We start from the raw sequence: 18,001 nt of genomic DNA, 5'->3' as shown, positions 1-18,001 counted from the left end.
AAGCTACTACAGTTACATCAAGAACAAGAACAAAAGCAGCACAGAAAGGCTGAAACCATCTCTCATCCACATCTCGGTGCATGTTCACTTCTTCATGGGGGTGTCATTTGATTGGCCAGGCTGTGTGCCCTTATTGCAGCAGCTACCTCACCCAGTCCCTCCCTGATAGCCTGTGCCGTCACTTGCATGCCCTCAGAAATTCCCTCCCTCATTTCCCGTGTCATTACTGCTACTTCTCCCGTCAGTACCGTTACCTCTTCACCCACTGCACTGACGCCGCCCACGAGTGATCGGGTAAGGTCATTGCTCTCCACACCCAATGCCACAACCTGAGCCACATCTGTTGCACGCTGCATCTCAGGAGAGCGTGTTTCCAACCTTCTTCTCCTCTGCCTGGGTCTGCCTCGCGGCACCACTCCTGTGGGAGCCGTGGGCTGGGATGGTAGAGCCCTGGGTCTTGCGTGCGGCACCACTCCAGTGGGAGGTGCAGGCTGGGACGGTGGGGCCCTGGGTCTTGCGTGCGGCACCACCCCAGTGGGAGCCGTGGGCTGGGACGGTGGGGCCCTGGGTCTTGCGTGCGGCACCACTCCAGTGGGAGGCGCAGGGTGGGACGGTGGGGCAGTGGGTGTAAACTGCTGCATTACGCCACCAGCACCACTGGGACCTGCAACGTCGGAATCTGTGAAACCATAGAATGTCGGACTAGAACCTATACAAGGGTTTGAAACACTGATGTCCATTGATGTGGGCTCATAAATATTAAGTTCGAAAGTCTCCCCTGAAGACATTTCAGTCAACGCCTGCAGCCACCCTTGGTCTGGATCGTCCGCTTCTGGTTCTTCTTCTGTATCTTCAGGATCTTCAGGATTGGCATCATCTTCTGCAAAAGATAACAGAATAGTGAAATGTTTAGCAGCACAGGAGGGGGCGGGTTGGGTGGCATGAATAGGTTCACACATAGCAGGCCAGGCAGCAGGTTGATTTGAAGGGCCACGATGCATTTTCAGGACTTACCCTCTCCCTCGCGTGTGGGCCCAGCTTGTCTGTACTGATTGCTTTTTTCCATGTCCAACTCATCAAAGCAGCGACCCTTTGTTCCAAGGGTGTCAGTGAATGCAGATTTGGCACGCCTCCTCCTGTTCGAGTTCTTTCCCTTTTGTTGTGGGCCAATTTCTTCTGCGAAGATTAAAATATAACTTTTTACAGAGTGCATCTTTCTGCAGGGTGGGACATATACAGATGGTCACATTTACAATTTAGATTCCATTGAAAAATTAAAATATTACTTACACTAACTACTTGACCAAGGTCGTGCCATTTCTTTTTACACTGGCTTCCAGATCTCCTGGTATGCACCACTGCGCAGTAATCTTCTGCAACTTGGTTCCAGCGTTTCTTCATTTCTTTGGGTGGCACTTTTGTGCGACCTCTGTTGCTGGTATCCAGCTCCTGCTCAATGACATTCACTAGTGTCTCCACTTCCTCATGCAAGAAATTCTTCGTTCTTGGTGGATGTTGTTCCATTGCTGTATTGAATTGACATTCAGTGATTTTTCAAAACACTCAGTCCTTATTTTGCATGCACCTATGCAGCACTTGTTCTGGAAGTTTAGCAGCAACAAACATCACTCACTAATTCCAGCAGGTGATTTCTTCCACAGTACTGCTAACAGCACTCCTTCAGGCACAAAAACATCAGTCAGAAGGCTTTGCACAGCTCCACAAAACCAAAAATCACTCTTCTGCATGCACCTTTAAAGATGGCTGATTGCCAATGTTTGTGTGCCACTGCGCATGTGCGCACGCTCCAACGCGCATGCGCAACGCTGCCGGCACTCAAACTGACACTGGGCCCTAGCCCCGCCCCGCCCCCCCCGCCAGCAATGCTTGGTCAGAACGTGTTTGCTCCGCCCCCAGCAGCTCCTGCTACACCACGCTGAGCTGCAAACGGGCTTATAGATATCGGAGAATCGCGAGGTAAGTATTTGCCGCTTTTTCAATTCTAGAAATTAGGTGGGCCGCTCTGAGGTGTGCTGTTCTACCGGGGATCCGAAACTTGGGCCCTTAGAATGATCAGGTTGATGGCCCAAACTCGTTCCACTTGGAATCAAATTGGGAGTATCCAGACTCCTTTCAGTTATGATCCCATCATCTCAATTGGACTGCAGCTCAGGCCCCTGAGCTGGTGGGATGGCTTCCCACAAGGTTTCATACTGTTTTCTAATTCACAGCCCTACTGTATGTTCTACACTAAGTACATTCCCACACAAAGCAACCCCAAAACACCCAGAAATGTTCAATTGACATAGAAAATAAAAGCATTTCTGAAAATTGTGAACACAGAGCGATAGTACAGTCATATTATTCACAAGCTCAGTATAGATGCTTTTCACCAATGAAATGATATTTTTTTAAAAACCATGATAGAAATTTCTAGAGTATTGTGTCATTTTTAATTTTATTGCACTGCAAGAATATTTCTGCGAAACGTCTAATTGTGGTTTGGATAATTATCCCACAGCACTGTGCTGAGGTCCCACCGATTCAACAAACATGACAGTTCATTTTTAAATTGGTCATGAAGAAAGACTTAAGTTTTGGGGTCCCTTTCATTATTTCACTCTTATATATCAGAAAATGTTAAAGTCTCAGAATGATGTAATTGTAATGGCAACACTGCATGTGGCTTGACATATCAAATTAGATTTTCAAAGACTCTTCAAAAAGCTAGCTCCTGCTGTGGGATTGACGACGGCACATCAGCACAGAGATTACGAGCCACTTTTGAAGATCAAAGGTCTAAATATTGAGAGCACGGATGTATTTTATAAGACAGTTGAGGCAACATTTGCTGCATGTTACATGTGACTGAGCATCATGGGCACTTTGATGAAGAATGCAATAGATAAGCAGCGAACGGTCTGATCCTCGGTCACCAGAGGCATTTAGTCAGCACATCATTGTTTACTTCTGAGGCCTATATTATTTTTGGTTGTCCAAGATTAATTCAAGAGAGGCCTCATCAGTCAATGTCTATTAATGGCAAGCCTTTTGTTATTGAGGTTATCCAGAAACTAAAGCCATGATTTTAACCTTGGGCGGGAGACGAGTGTGAGGTCGATGGAGTGAGTGGCAGCTTCACCCCGACTCGCCAATGAAAGGCCCAGGCTATTTCAACCCCAACCTCATTACAATCTCCCTGGACTGACTCCGGCCCGAATCCGGCGGGAACGAGGGGACGGCCGATGGTGTGGAGCAGGAAATCGAGCTACTGCAAGCTGCCGACAGGGATACTGGGAGATGGTCCCCGGCAGTCAGGTAAGTGGGACCGACATGCATGGGGATGGTGGGGGGGGGGGGCGGGATAAGGACGAGCTTGGGCTGGGGAGGCCCAATGTTTCCTTGTGAGGCCTGAAGGAGCACTCCTTACTTCCCGGTCATGTTTGGTACCAGGCTGCCCTGGTGCGGCTGGCACCGGGCACCAAACGTGGAACTGCGCGTTGGGTCATCAGAACCCAACATTTGAACAACTGTGAGGTCCTCTCCTGCCTGCGGAAATGTGGGAGTTAAAATCACAGCAGGCACAAGTTCGGCACCAAGCCAGAGGGACAGAAGCTGCCTCAGAATTTGCTCCCTACGCCCAACCGTCACCCCGCACAGCCCGTCCTCGTCGGGTTAAAATTGACCCTAAACAATTACAAATTGTTAATCAAAAAAACAACACAATCCCATCCTTTGATAGCCCATGAGTAAATGCGCTGCTCAGTTTAGTTTAAGGCATGCATGCCAGAATGTCTCTGGTCTGGTTAGCTGATGCCTGCTGGGGCAATAGTTGAGGCACTACAATTGGCATCAGTGCTCCTGATTTAAAGTGGAGGGGGGGGAAAAAAAACAGCTTTTGATTGCTATCAAGTGATCCCTACTGGAAAATATGTGTGTGAGGATGTTAAGTAGGAACAGGTTTGGGCTCAGCTGTGACGCCTTCACAGTCTAACAGCTTGCTGGCACTCATTGCCTAGGCTCATGCGTTAACAATGGGCACTGGTGCAAAGTCCTGGACGGCTGTCGTGGATCAGCAGGAGACAGTCCTATCAGGAGAGCAGGGGAGAAAACTTGTGAAGGGGGCGGGGCAGGAGGAGAGGAACTTACAACCACCGCTCCTCACAGCAATCCTCTATGACATTTCCTTTTCCCACTGTCATTGTAAATTCACTGGCTATCAGGGGGCACACTGGGTTGTTTATAGTGCACTGAATTACAAACATATGAAGGAAGCTGAATTGAAGCCGTTCAGGTTTATTCACCCAAATTTGGATTTTAGCTGCTCTGGAAATTTGTGGACAGAGCTGCCTGTCATTTCAGAATGAATAAGATGCGATCGACCATGTGCAGTGGGACAGAATCTCCCTCTGAACGCACACGCTGGTATTTGGTGTATTCTATCATTAATTCACAGTGGCTGTCAAGCAAACAGCTGCCATCACTGGCTGCAATCACAGTTACAACGCTCTTTTATATTATTTAAAGAAAATAAATGTGATCTGTGGTTGTCCAGGAGAGAAAGGCGGAGAGAGGGAGGTATGCAGTCGTGTGGTGGGCATGCATCTGTTTTCTGGTGTGTATGGGGGAGAGAGTGTGCAGAATTTTCGTGATGATGGGTCAGTCCAAATTCCTGATACTGCCATTTGATTCTTGCTACGCTCCCTCGTCAAGGTGAAATGTTCTATTAACCTACACAAAAGAAATGGGTAGAAACTACTTTAGATCTGCAGACAATAATCTTTGAAGTCCGATGTTCAGCTTCAAATTCAGAGAACACTAATGTTGGATCGGTTGGAATGTACTCACACTTGTTTAACTCCAAACTATATATTTTAAGAATGGGATTGAAGGTTATTGTCCAAGTAGAGATTGAAATGGTCAGCTGAGGAAAAGGGACCCATGTTCAGGTGTCAGTTGTGGCTCAGTGGGTAGCAATCTCCCCACAGAGTCACAAGGTTGTGGGTTCAAGTCCCCTTCCAGAGATTTGAGCACATGATCTAGGCTGACACTTCAGTGCAGCACTAAGGGGGTGCCGCATTGTCAGAAGTGCCGTGATTCGGATAAATGCTAAACAGGGGCCCTGTCTACCCTCACAGGTGGACGTAAAAGATCCTACGGTACCATTCAAAAAAGAACAAGGGAGTTCTCCTGGTGTCCAGGCCAATATTTATCTCTCACCAACATCACTAAAACAGATTATCTGATCATTATATCATTGTGGGAGCTTGCTGTGCGCAAATTGGCTGACACGTTTCCTACATTATAATAATGACTACACTTCAAATGTAATTCATTGGCTGTAAAGCGTTTTGGGATCTCCTGAGGTTATGAATGGCGCTATATAAATGCAAGTTCATTCTTTCTTTCTTTGTTGTGGGGCAGCAGGCCAGGCTTCAATAGTGGAGCTGTTAAGTGTCAGCTGTGGCTCAGTGGGTAGCACACTTGCCTCTGAGTCAGAAAGTTGTGGGTTCAAGTTCCACTCCAGTGATTTGAGTACATAAATATAGACTAACACTCCAGTGCTGCACTGTCGGAGGTGCCGTCTTTCCGATGAGAGTAGAAAGAAATCAAAAGTTGACGTCACAGCCAAGGGGTAAATGATTGGCTGGTGATTGGTAAGTCGTTTTTCTTTTTCTTTTCTATATCAGTAAGTAACCTTTAGCATTGTTGTTGCCAATTTAAGTGTATCTAAGGGTTAAGTCGTGGCAGGAGAGCTCAGACACATGTTATGCTCCTCCTGTACTATGTGGGAAGTCAGGGACGCTTCCAGTGTCCCTGACGACTACATATGCGGGAAGTGTATCCGCCTCCAGCTCCTGACAGGCCGCATTGTGGCACTGGAGCTGTGGGTGGATTCACTCTGGAGCATCCACAATGCTGAGAATGACGTGAATAGCATGCTTAGTGAGTTGGTCTTACCGCAGGTAAAGGCTACACAGCCAGATAAGGGATGGATGACCAACAGGAATCGCAAGGAAGGTAGTGCAGGGGTCCCCTGCGGTCATCCCTCTGCAAAACAGATACACCGCTTTGGGTACTGTTGAGGGGGATGACTCATCAGGGGAGGGCAGCAGCAGCCAAGTTCATGACACCATGAGTGACTCTGCTGCACAGGAGGGCAGGAAAATGAGTGGGAGAGCGATAGTGATAGGAGATTCAATTGTAAGGGGAATAGATAGGCGTTTCTGCGACCGCAACTAAGACTCCAGGATGGAATGTTGCTTCACTGTGCAAGGGTCAAGGATGTCTTGGAGCGGGTGCAGGGCATTCTGAAAAGGGAGTGTAAACAGCCATATAGGTACAAACGATATAGGTAAAAAACGGGATGAGGTCCTTGGAGACAAATTTACGGAGCTAGGAGCTAAATTAAAAATTAGGACCTCAAAAGTAGTAATCTCAGGATTGCTACCAGTGCCACGTGCTAGTCAGAGTAGGAATCACAGGATAGCTCAGATGAATATGTAGCTTGAGGAGTGGTGTAGAAGGGAGGGATTCAACTTCCTGGGACATTGGAACTGGTTCTGGGGGAGGTGGCACCAGTATAAACCGAACGGTCTGCACCTGGGCAGGACTGGAACCAATGTCCTAGGGGGAGTGTTTGCTAGTGCTGTTGGGAAGGAGTTAAACTAATATGGCAGGAGGATGGGAACCTAGGCAGGGAGACAGAGGGAAGTAAAATGGCGACAGAAGCAAAAGGTAGAAAGAAGAAAAGTAAAAGTGGAGGGCAGAGAAACCTAAGGAAAAAAGCAAAAAGGGCCACATTACACCAAAATTCTAAAGGGGTAGAGTGTGTTAGAAAGACGAGCCTGAAGGCTCTGTGCCTCAATGCGAGGAGTATTCGGAATAAGGTGGACGAATTAACTGCGCAGATAGCAGTTAACGGGTATGATGTAATTGGCATCACGGAGACATGGCTCCAGGGTGACCAAGGCTGGGAACTCAACATCCAGGGGTATTCAACATTTAGGAAGGATAAACAGAAAGGAAAAGGAGGTGGGGTGGCGTTGCTGGTTAAAGAGGAAATTAATGCAATAGTACGAAAGGACATTAGCCTGGATGATGTGGAATCAGTATGTGTGGAGCTACGGAATACCAAGGGGCAGAAAACGCTAGTGGGAGTTGTGTACAGACCACCAAACAGTAGTAGTAAGTTTGGGGACAGCATCAAACAAGAAATTAGGAATGCATGCAAAAAAGGTACAGCAGTTATCATGGGGGACTTTAAACTACATATTGATTGGACTAACCAAACTGGTAGCAATGCGGTGGAGGAGGATTTTCTGGAGTGTATTAGGGATGGTTTTCTTGACCAATATGTCGAGGAACCAACTAGGGAGCTGGCCATCCTAGACTGGGTGATGTGTAATGAGAAAGGACTAATTAGCAATCTTGTTGTGTGAGGCCTCTTGGGGAAGAGTGACCATAACATGGTAGAATTCTTTATTAAAATGGAAAGTGACATAGTTAATTCAGAAACTAGGGTCCTGAACTTAAGGAAAGGTAACTTTGATGGTTTGAGGCGTGAATTGGCTAGAATAGACTGGCAAATGTTACTTAAAGGGTTGATGGTGGATAGGCAATGGTAAACATTTAAAGATCACATGGATGAACTTCAACAATTCTACATACCTGTCTGGAGTAAAAATAAAACAGGGAAGGTGGCTCAACTGTGGCTAACAAGGGCTATTAAGGATAGTGTTAAATCCAAGGAATTGCCCAGAAAAAGCAACAAACCTGAGGACTGGGAGAAATTTAGAATTCAGCAGAGGAGGACAAAAGGTTTAACTAAGAGTGGGAAAATAGAGTATGAGAAGAAGCTTGCCGGGAACATAAAAACTGACTGCAAAAGCTTCTATAGATATGTGAAGAGAAAAAGATTAGTGAAGACAAATGTAGGTCCCTTGCAGTCGGATTCAGGTGAATTTATAATGGGGAACAAAGAAATGGCAGACCAATTGAACAAATACTTTGGTTCTGTCTTCACGAAGGAAGACACAAATAACCTTCTGGAAGTACTCAGGGACCAAGGGTCTAGTGAGAAGGAGGAACTGAAGGATATCCTTATTAGGCGGGAAATTGTGTTAGGGAAATTGATGGGATTGAAGGCCGATAAATCCCTGCGGCCTGATAGTCTGCATCCCAGAGTACTTAAGGAAGTGGCCCTAGAAATAGTGGATGCATTGGTGATCATTTTCCAACAGTCTATCGACTCTGGATCAGTTCCTATGGACTGGAGGGTAGCTAATGTAACACCACTTTTTAAAAAGGGAGGGAGAGAGAAAGCAGGTAATTATAGACTGGTTAGCCTGACACCAGTAGTGGGGAAAATGTTGGAATCAATTATTAAGGAATTGGAATTTGGAAAGCAGTGACAGGATCGGTCCAAGTCAGCATGGATTTATGAAGGGGAAATCATGCTTGACAAATCTTCTGGAATTTTTTAAGGATGCAACTAGTAGAGTGGACAAGGGAGAACCAGTGGATGTGGTGTATTTGGACTTTCAAAAGGCTTTTGACAAGGTCACACACAAGAGACTGGTGTGCAAAATCAAAGCACATGGTATTGGGGATAATATACTGACGTGGTAGACAACTGGTTGGCACAGGAAGCAGAGAGTCGGGATAAACAGGTACTTTTCAGAATGGCAGGCAGTGACTAGTGGGGTGCCGCAGGGCTCAGTGCTGGGACCCCAGCTCTTTACAATATACATCAATGATTTGGATGAAGGGATTAAGTGTAATATCTCCAAGTTTGCAGATGACATTAAACTGGGTGGCGGTGTGAGCTGTGAGAGGGACGCTAGGAGGCTGCAGGGTGACTTGGACAAGTTAGCTGAGTGGGCAAATGCATGGCAGATGCAGTACAATGTGGATAAATGTGAGGTTATCCACTTTGGGGGCAAAAACGCGAAGACAGAATATTATCTGAATGGCGGCAGATTAGGAAAAGAGGAGGTGCAATGAGATCTGGATGTCATGGTTCATCAGTCATTGAAAGTTGACATGCAGGTACAGCAGGCGGTGAAGAAGGCAAATGGTATGTTGGCCTTCATAGCTAGGGGATTTGAGTATAGGAGCAGGGAGGTCTTACTGCAATTGTACAGGGCCTTTGTGAGGCCTCACCTGGAATATTGTGTTCAGTTTTGGTCTCCTCATCTGAGGAAGGACGTTCTTGCTATTGAGGGAGTGCAGTGAAGGTTCACCAGACTGATTCCCGGGATGGCAGTACTGACATATGAGGAGAGACTGGATCAACTGGGCCTTTATACATTGGAGTTTAGAAGGATGAGAGGATATCTCATAGAAACATGAAAGATTCTGACGGGACGGGACAGGTTAGATTCGGGTAGAATTTTCCCGATGTTGGGGAATTCCAGAACCAGGGGACACAGTCTTAGGATAAGGGGTAGGCCATTTAGGACTAAGATGAGGAAAAACTTCTTCACTGAGAGAGTTGTTAACCTGTGGAATTCTCTGTCGCAGAGAGTTGTTGATGCCAGTTCATTGGATGTATTGAAGAGAGAGTTAGATATGGCCCTTATGGCTAAGGGGATCAAAGGGTATGGAGAGAAAGCAGGAAAGGGGTACTGAGGGAATGATCAGCCATGATCTTATTGAATGGTGGTGCAGGCTTGAAGGACCGAATGGCCTACTCCTGTACCTATTTTCAATGTTTCTATGTTTCTATGTAAACCAAGATCCTGTCTGCTCTCTCAGGTGGACGATAAGGTCCCATGGCACTATTTTGAAGAAGATCAGGGGTGTTATCCCTGGTGTCCTGGCTAATATTTATCCCTCAATCAACATCACAAAAAAAGATTATCTGGTCATTATCACATTGCTGTGTGTGAGAGCTTGCTGTGCACAAATTGGCTGCTGCGTTTCCCACATTACAACAGTGACGACTCTCCAAAAGTACTTCATTGGCTGTAAAGCGCTTTGAGACATCCGGTGGTCGTGAAAGGCACTATATAAATGCAAGTCTTTCTTTCTTTAATCCTGGGATAAATATTCTGGAATTTTGGTTGATTATTTTTTGAGGAAATCAATGAGTATTGATGGGAGAATAATGTACAAAAATGTAGATCACATTTGGCAATTATATCAAGGTCATCAGTAAAAGCCAACGATAGGTTGGCTTCAAGAAAAAAAACATGTCGCAAGCTTATTTGGCTTGCTGTGGCCAGTGTTGTCTACCGATATGTCTAGTGCATTTATTTCACTTTGTGAGAGTTAAAGGCAATCAAGAAATTAATTAGGCAATTAGATACTTTTCACAGCCAAGTAGAGATTCTGACAGCATCAGCAACAGTGAAGGCAGGAGAAACATTCTCATCAACAGAAAAGATGATGATACAAATACTTTCCTGCGTGTAAACTCAAAGAAATTTATATTTCTCGGTTATCATTGGTTTATAACAACAGCTTGGCAAAATATTTTTTCTTTATCTTTACACAGCGTTAATGTGGAAAAAAGTATTTTAAGTAAATGAGTGACAATAGGCAAGAGGCCTTCTATCAGGTAACAACGATCACTGGTTGAATCTCCTCAGGGATTCTCCTGCTTGCCCCCGCTCCCCATAACTTTGGCAGAGATTCGACAGGAACCCCATTAATGCATCGAATTTCCGCTAAAATTGCACAGTGGAGTGAAAAAAATCCTGAGGCCACTCACCTCCCCCCCACACTCCTGAATAAAAACCACAAACAATTAACTCCTGCTCCACCCAGTTTTTGCCAAATTTGGCATTGGGGTCCTGAAACAGGCCCATAATTAGCATATTCAAGGCACCTAATACTTGCCTTAGGCACTTGGAAACCATCATCTGCCAGTTTGGCATTCGGTACACTTTCGGGGAGAATTGGGTGCAGGAAATTGAGCACAACTGGGGTCAAATTCTCCCTTATGGAGTTTTTGAGATTCCTTGAAATCTCAGTCTGATTGGATTTTGATCTTTTTAACAAACACACTAATTGTAATCACGCTGACAACAAATTGTGGGAATTAACTTGTGAAAGATTCATAAATCATTCATGACTGAGGGAATCTTCATAGCATTTTCAGCAGGGCACTATTCTATTGGTTCAATCTGTGGCATGTTCCGGAATCATTAAGCAATTTAAATGTCGCTGATTATTTTTTTTTAATTCTCCCTCAGTTTAATTATGACCTTATCAACCTGTGAAAATATCAGTAAGAGCCACAGTGTATGTTAAATTATTCATTTTTGTTTTGGGAAAGATGGGTCTTCTAGACAAAATATAGGAGAATCCAAAACGTAACAACTTTTCATGGCAGTAATCAAGTGCACAATATAGATTAAAATTTCAGTGCAGTACTGAGGAAATGCTGCATTGTCAGAGGCGCCAGCTTTCTAGAGTGGCGAGAGTGGAGAACCTGGAGTATAAAGCGGGGAGAGCAGAGATTCGAGAGTATAAAGTGGTGAGAGTAGAGACCCAAGAGTTTAAAGTGCCGAGAGCAACGACCAAGATAAACGTAGTAAAGAGAATCTGAATAAGTGACGTAAAAAGTTCTGTCAAAATCAGCGCAGAGTGAGGGGAGCAGCAGAACCTGAGGAATTTAGGATAAGAAGTATCTAATTTACTTTACACAATCTCATTTTAACTATAAACGAATCTATCAAATGTAACTAATTTATTAAATAAATAAATAAACAAGACAAATTAAATAAGAATTTAACTGAAATCAAGCTAAATCCATCTATTGAATATAAACTAGATCTCAAGTATTCCTAATATATTTAGAATTAAATTATTACTAAATAAATAAAAACTAGAAATGGCAGTGCAGGCTTTGTGTCAGGACTGCAATATGTAGGATAATGTAGACAGTGAGACTGTCCCGGATTGCCACAAAATTGCCATGGTCACGCCATGATTTAAGACTACCCTTTAACTACCTTTTGTGTGAAGAAATGCTTCACATAGAAAATAGGTGCAGGAGTAGGCCTTTCGGCCCTTCGAGCCTGCACCACCATTCAATATGATCATGGCTGATCATGCAACTTCAGTACCCCTTTCCTGCTTTCTCTCCATACTCCTTGATTCCTTTAGCCATAAGGGCCACATCTAACTCCATTTTGAATAAATCTAGCGAACTGGCCTCAACAACTTTCTGTGGTCGAGAATTCCACAGGTTCACAATTCTCTGAGTGAAGCAGTTCCTCCTCATCTCGGTCCTAAATGGCTTACCCCTTATCCTTAGACTGTGGCCCCTGGTTCTGGACTTCCCCAAAATCAGGAACATTCTTCTTGCATCTAACCTGTCCAGTCCCATCAGAATTTTATATGTTTCGATGAGACGAGCTCTCATTTTAAGGTTATGCCCCTGTTCTAGATTTTCCCACCAGCGAAAATAGTTTCTCTCTATCTACCTCATCAAATCCTTTAATCATCTTAAACACCTCAATTAGATCACCCTTTATCTTCTATATTCAAAAAACTACAAGCCTGGTCTATGCAACCTGTCCTCATAATTGCATCTTTTTAGCCCCGGTATCATTCTGGTGAATCTGCACTGCATTCCCTCAAGGTCAATATATAAGACATAAGAACATCAGAACCAGTGCAGGAGTAGGTTATTTGGCTCCTTGCGCCTGCTCCACCATTCAATGGCCCCAAGTTTCAACATGATTTGCTCCTGATTTTTAGGAGCAACTGGTGTAGAACGGAGTATCTTAGAAATCGGAATTCTCGCCATTTAGTTTGCTCCAGTTCTAGTCAGTTAGAACAGTTTCACTTTGGAACAGAATTTTTTTTTCAAAATGGGGCGTGTCCGGCCACTTACGCCTGTTTTCAAAGTTTAGGCAGTGAAAACTTACTCCAAACTAACTTAGAATGGAGTAAGTGAAGATTTTTGTACACTCGAAAAAACCTTGTCTACACTTTAGAAAATCAGGCGTAGGTTACAAATCAGGTGTAGGGAATGGGGGGGGGGTTTAAAGGGAAGTTTACAAACATTAAACACTTCAGTTTTACAAATAAAGAGCCATCATCAATAATAAATGATAAATACATCAATAAATCAACCAATAAATCAATCAAAAAAAATTACTAAAAAATATATATTTTTTTAAATCAATAAATAAAACATTTTCTACTTACCGACTGCAGCACCGGGAGCCCTCCAACAGCGTGCTGGGATGCCCCCCCCCTCCCCAGTGTGTCTCTGTCAGTGTCTCTATCTCTCTGTCTGTCTGTCTGTGTGTGTCTCTCATTCTCTGTCTGTCAGTGTCTGTGTTTCTGACAGCGAGGGGAGTGGGAGGAGAGGGGTAGAGGGAGAGATGGGGGGGAGCAGAGGGAGGGAAGGGGAGGGATGGGGAGAAGGGGGAGAAGGAGGGGGAGGGGGAGAAGGGGGAGGGGGGAAAGGAGATGGGGGGGAAAGGAGAAGGGGGAGGGGAAAGGAGAAGGGAGAGGGAGGCTGAATGGGCCGGGCCCGAGACTTCGAGCAGGGCCCGTCCCCAGCACCAGATTTACAGGTAGGTGGCATTGGGTCGGGTCGGGGGGAGCGTGGGTCGGGGGGTGGTGGGAGGGAGGTTGGTTCGGTTCGGGTCGGGGGGAGGGAGGGAGAGGGAGGTCAGGTCGGGGGGAGGGAGGTCAGGTCGGATCCAGTCCGGGGGCGGGCGGGGCGGGGGGGGAAGCAGGAGTCGAGTCGGTGTCGGTGTCCGGTCCGGAGGCGGGGGGCGGGGGGCGGGGGGAAGCGGGAGTTGGGTCGGGTCGGGTCCGGTCCGGCGGAGGGGTGGGGGGGCGGCGGCAAGCGCGGGTCGGGTCGGTGTCGCGGTCGGGGTCGGGTCCGGTCCAGCGGCGGGGGGGGGAGCGGGAGTCGGGTCGGTGTCAGGTCCGGTCTGGAGGCGGGGGGCGGGAAGCGGGAGTCGAGTCGGGTCGGGAGGAAGCAGGAGCTGGCCGTAGGAGGAGCCTTATTCACGCAGCCCCAGTGAGGCCATTCGGCCAGGGCTCGGGGCTGTGTGCTTCGGGCCCCTCCCACACAGTTTTGGGTGCCTGGAGCTACTGCACATGCACGCCCACTGTAGTGCACATGTGCAGAGATCCCAGCACTGTTTTCAGCGCAAGGACCTGGCTCCGCCCCCTACTGCTCCTGCTGCGCTGCGCCGAGCTGCAAACGACCTGCAGGGAGCTGGAGAATCTGGAAGTTTTTTTTAGGCGCACTTTGTGGCACGAAAAATGGGCGTCCAGGTCGGGACTGCGCCGTTCTAGGCGCGGCACGAAACTTGGGCCCAATAAGCTCATGGCTGATCTTCTACCTCAACTCCTCCTCCAGTCCTATTCCCATGGCCCTTGATGCCATTGTATCCAAAAATCTATCGATTTCTGTCTTGAATATACTCAACAACTGAACATCCACAGTCTGCTGGGGTGGAGAATTCCAAAGATTCACAGCCCTTTGAATGAAGAAATTTCTCCTCATCTCAGTCCTAATCTCAACCTATCTTCATAAGTCAAACCCCTCATCTCCGTTTGATTCCGGAGATGCCAGTTTTGACTTATGAAGATAGGTTAAGTAGGTTGGGCCTATACACATTGGAGTTCAGAAGAATGAGAGGTGATCTTATCGAAACATATAAGATAATGAGAGGGCTCGACAAGGTGGATGCAGAGAGGATATTTCCACTCATAGGGGAAACTAAAACTAGGGGGCAGGGTCTCAGAATAAGGGGCGCCCATTTAAAATTGAGATGAGGAGGAATTTCTTCTCTCAGAGGGTTGTAAATCTATGGAATTCTCTGCCCCAGAGAGCTGTGGAGGCTGAGTCATTGAATATATTTAAGGTGGAAGACCGATTTTTGAGTGATAAGGGAATAAAGGGTTTTGGGGAGCGGGCAGTGAAGTGGAGCTGAGTCCATGATCAGATCAGCCATGATCTTATTAAATAGCGGAGCAGGCTCAAGGGGCCAAATGGCCTACTCCTGCTCCTATTTCTTACATTATTATGTTCTTATGTTCTAAATGGCCAACCCCTTATTCTGAGATTGTGACCCCTAGTTCTAGATTCTCTAGCCAGGGAAAACATCCTCCCAGCATGTACCCTGTCAAACCCTGTAAGAATTGTATATATTTTAATGAGATCACCTCTCATTCTTCTAAATTCTAGGGAATATTGGCCTAGTCTCCTCAATCTATCCTAATAGGACAATCCTCCCATCCCAGGAATCAATCTAGTGAACCTACGTTTTACTTCTGTAAGGCAAGTATATCCATCCTTATGATAAGGAGACCAAAACAGTACATAGTACTCCAGGTGCAATCTCATAAAGGCTCTGTACAATTGTCGTAGGAGTTCATTACAATTAGGGCTGGATTTTTGGGTCGTTTGCGACCGGGTTTTCGCTGGATTATGACCTTCTGCAGCGAAAAATGGGGCGGTGAGCTGTTTTGCGTCCGGGCGCGGTCCTCAGGTCGGTTTTTGCGGCGTAGAAGCACCACCGGGGACAGCTGTTTCGGGTGTGCAACGGCTCGCATTGCGGCACCAGCAGAAGTTTCATCAATCTCCCAACCCGTATGCCCCAAAACGTGCCCCGTGATGACCGCCAGGGAAAACACAGCAGTCCAGCCCTGCCGGCGGTGGTGAGGTGGATAAACTGCAAAAAAGATAAGTTCCAGTTTTTATTTTTTATATTTTTGCATTGATTTGTGCGTTAAGGGTGTTGGCAATGTTTTTTAAATGTTTTTGTGAATATTTTTCCCTCCCCGTCCCAAGTCCTCTCGCGGAGTGCTCCTGGCCCCACATTAAATTTGGCGAGGATCCCGTTTTTGCGCCGTGAAGCTAGGACAACGCCTCCCTTTGTGCTGCACTCCTGGGGCAAGGCCCAAATGACAAAAGTTGCTCCACAAAGCATAAACGTTAATCGGGTGGTAAATTTCACGCCCCTCCTCCATTTCCGCCCCAAAAACGGCAAAGCCGAAAATCCAAATCTTAAACTCCAATCCCTTTGTAATAAAGGCTAACAAACCAGTTGCTTTCTTAACTGCTTGCTGTTCCTGCATGTTAACTTTCTGTGCTTCATGTAAATGGACGCCCACGTCCCTCTGGATACCAATGTTTCCCAGTCTCTCATCTTTTAAAAAATAATCTGCTTTTCTATTTTTCCTAGGCCGGTAAAACTTTCTACATGTGTGTTGCACATCACATTCCTTCCCCCTCAACGGTGCAAAATTATTTTTTTTCTCCTTATTGCCCAGAAACATTTATGCTGTGTGAACACGCCTTTTAGCCTTGGTGAAATCAGGCAACATTTGCCGCCTGATACCACTTCCAATGGTGGTTCTGTACATTCAGAGCTTTCACCCTCATTTACAGTGCTAGACGAAAAGTGGTGGCAAAAAAGGCCACTGCTAGCCTGAATGATAAATCATTCCGCCCTCCACCCATATTGATAGTCTGTCAGTGCCACTCACATTGTTTGATGGGATATTTCCCTTTCAAAGGGAAAGGTTGCTGGAACAAAAGGCCTCTTTAAAATTTGTGTATGCAACATGCAAATGCTTACTTACCTCAGTACTGTGGCTCACACTATGTCCTGGCCAATATTTATCCCTCAATCGACATCACTGAAAAAGATTATCTGGTCATTATCGCATTGCTGTTTGTGGGAGCTTGCTGTGCGCAAATTGGCTGCCGCGTTTCCTACGTTACAAATTAGCTGTCGCATTTCCTACATTACAACAGTGGCTACACTTCAAAAAAGTACTTCATTGGCTGTAAAGTGCTTTGGAACATCCGATGGATTAAAAGGCGCTATATAAATGCAAGTCTTTCTTTTTATTTAAATAGTAGAGATGGCTGTCAATAGGAGTAAAAGAGATTGCATTCTAAAGGTACTTAACAACTCTGATTTTCAAGATTAGCCACTGTAGGATAGGAAGACAGCATCATCATCATCATAGACAGTCCCTCGGAATCAAGGAAGACTTACTTCCACTCCTGAAGTGAGTTCTTTGGTGGCTGAACAGTCCAATACGAGAACCACAGACTCTGTCACAGGTGGGACAGCTTGTCGTTGAGGGAAGGGGTGGGTGGGACTGGTTTGCCGCACGCTCTTTACGCTGCCTGCGCTTGATTTCTGCATGCTCTTGGCGTTGAGACTCGAGGTGCTCAGCACCCTCTCGGATGCCTTTCCACCACTTAGGCCGGTCTTGGGCCAGTGACTTCCAGATGTCGCACTTTATCAGGGAGGCTTTGAGGAAGGCAGCAACCAGGCACTGAATCAAGAGAGGACACTTTCTGAGGGTAAATGCAAGGTTTATGCCCCCTCTCCCAACAGGTAAAAACATACTCAGTACTGTAGGTGAAGGAGGAGGAGAATGAGGAGGGTACATTTTGAAGGACAAATACACGGAGATAGTCGGATGAATTTAACAGCAATAATAGATGGATGAAGCCACAGCAAATGAAATGGGAAAGGGATTAGGCGATGTATTGGGTCTTGTTCTGTCTGGCTGAATCTGCAATAATCAAATTGGTCAACAGACAGGCTTGGTATTGAATAAATTGTTACAGTCGTCACTCTTAGTGTCAGTTTGTCTAACTGTAAAGTCCGATCATTAAAACCGTCAGACTATAAAATGCAGTTGTCCTGCAGACACACTTTAAGCCCAGAGCGATGGATTATACATTACCTGGACTTGGGGAAATTGGCAACTGAAGCTACAATATGAGTATTCTTTTAACTCACGAATGCCAGCTAATCCGGTAAAATGAGTAGCAGCACAAATTCCAGGCAGCCTCATAGGCGTTAAATAATTCAGATCCTCACCACAGAACAGAATTTGAGCTAAAGCTCCTATTTATCTGCAGGTTGTTTTCAAGTATTTACTAAAAGGAAATGGCAAATAAAACTTCATTCTGCTTAGATCACTGCACAAAAGGAAGTTGAGGCAAAAATATGGTACTAACCCTTTGATGATACCTGCTTATTGTTTT

At 45.8% G+C, this 18,001-nt stretch overlaps 1 protein-coding gene across 2 annotated transcripts in view; it reads left to right on the top strand.

Moving 5' to 3' along the window:
- The first annotated feature begins 3,127 nt into the window (after positions 1-3,127).
- Positions 3,128-18,001, top strand: part of sorbs2b (sorbin and SH3 domain containing 2b) — a 344,867-nt gene continuing 329,993 nt past the window's right edge. For both annotated transcript variants that reach the window (XR_011593121.1, XR_011593098.1), the window contains exon 1: positions 3,128-3,318. The gene's annotated coding sequence lies outside the window, so the exon portion shown is untranslated. The remainder of the gene's footprint in view (positions 3,319-18,001) is intronic.

Source organism: Pristiophorus japonicus, chromosome 1 (genome assembly GCF_044704955.1).
Source record: "Pristiophorus japonicus isolate sPriJap1 chromosome 1, sPriJap1.hap1, whole genome shotgun sequence".
In the NCBI taxonomy this organism is placed as follows: domain Eukaryota; kingdom Metazoa; phylum Chordata; class Chondrichthyes; family Pristiophoridae; genus Pristiophorus; species Pristiophorus japonicus.
This window is presented reverse-complemented; position numbering and strand designations above follow the sequence as displayed.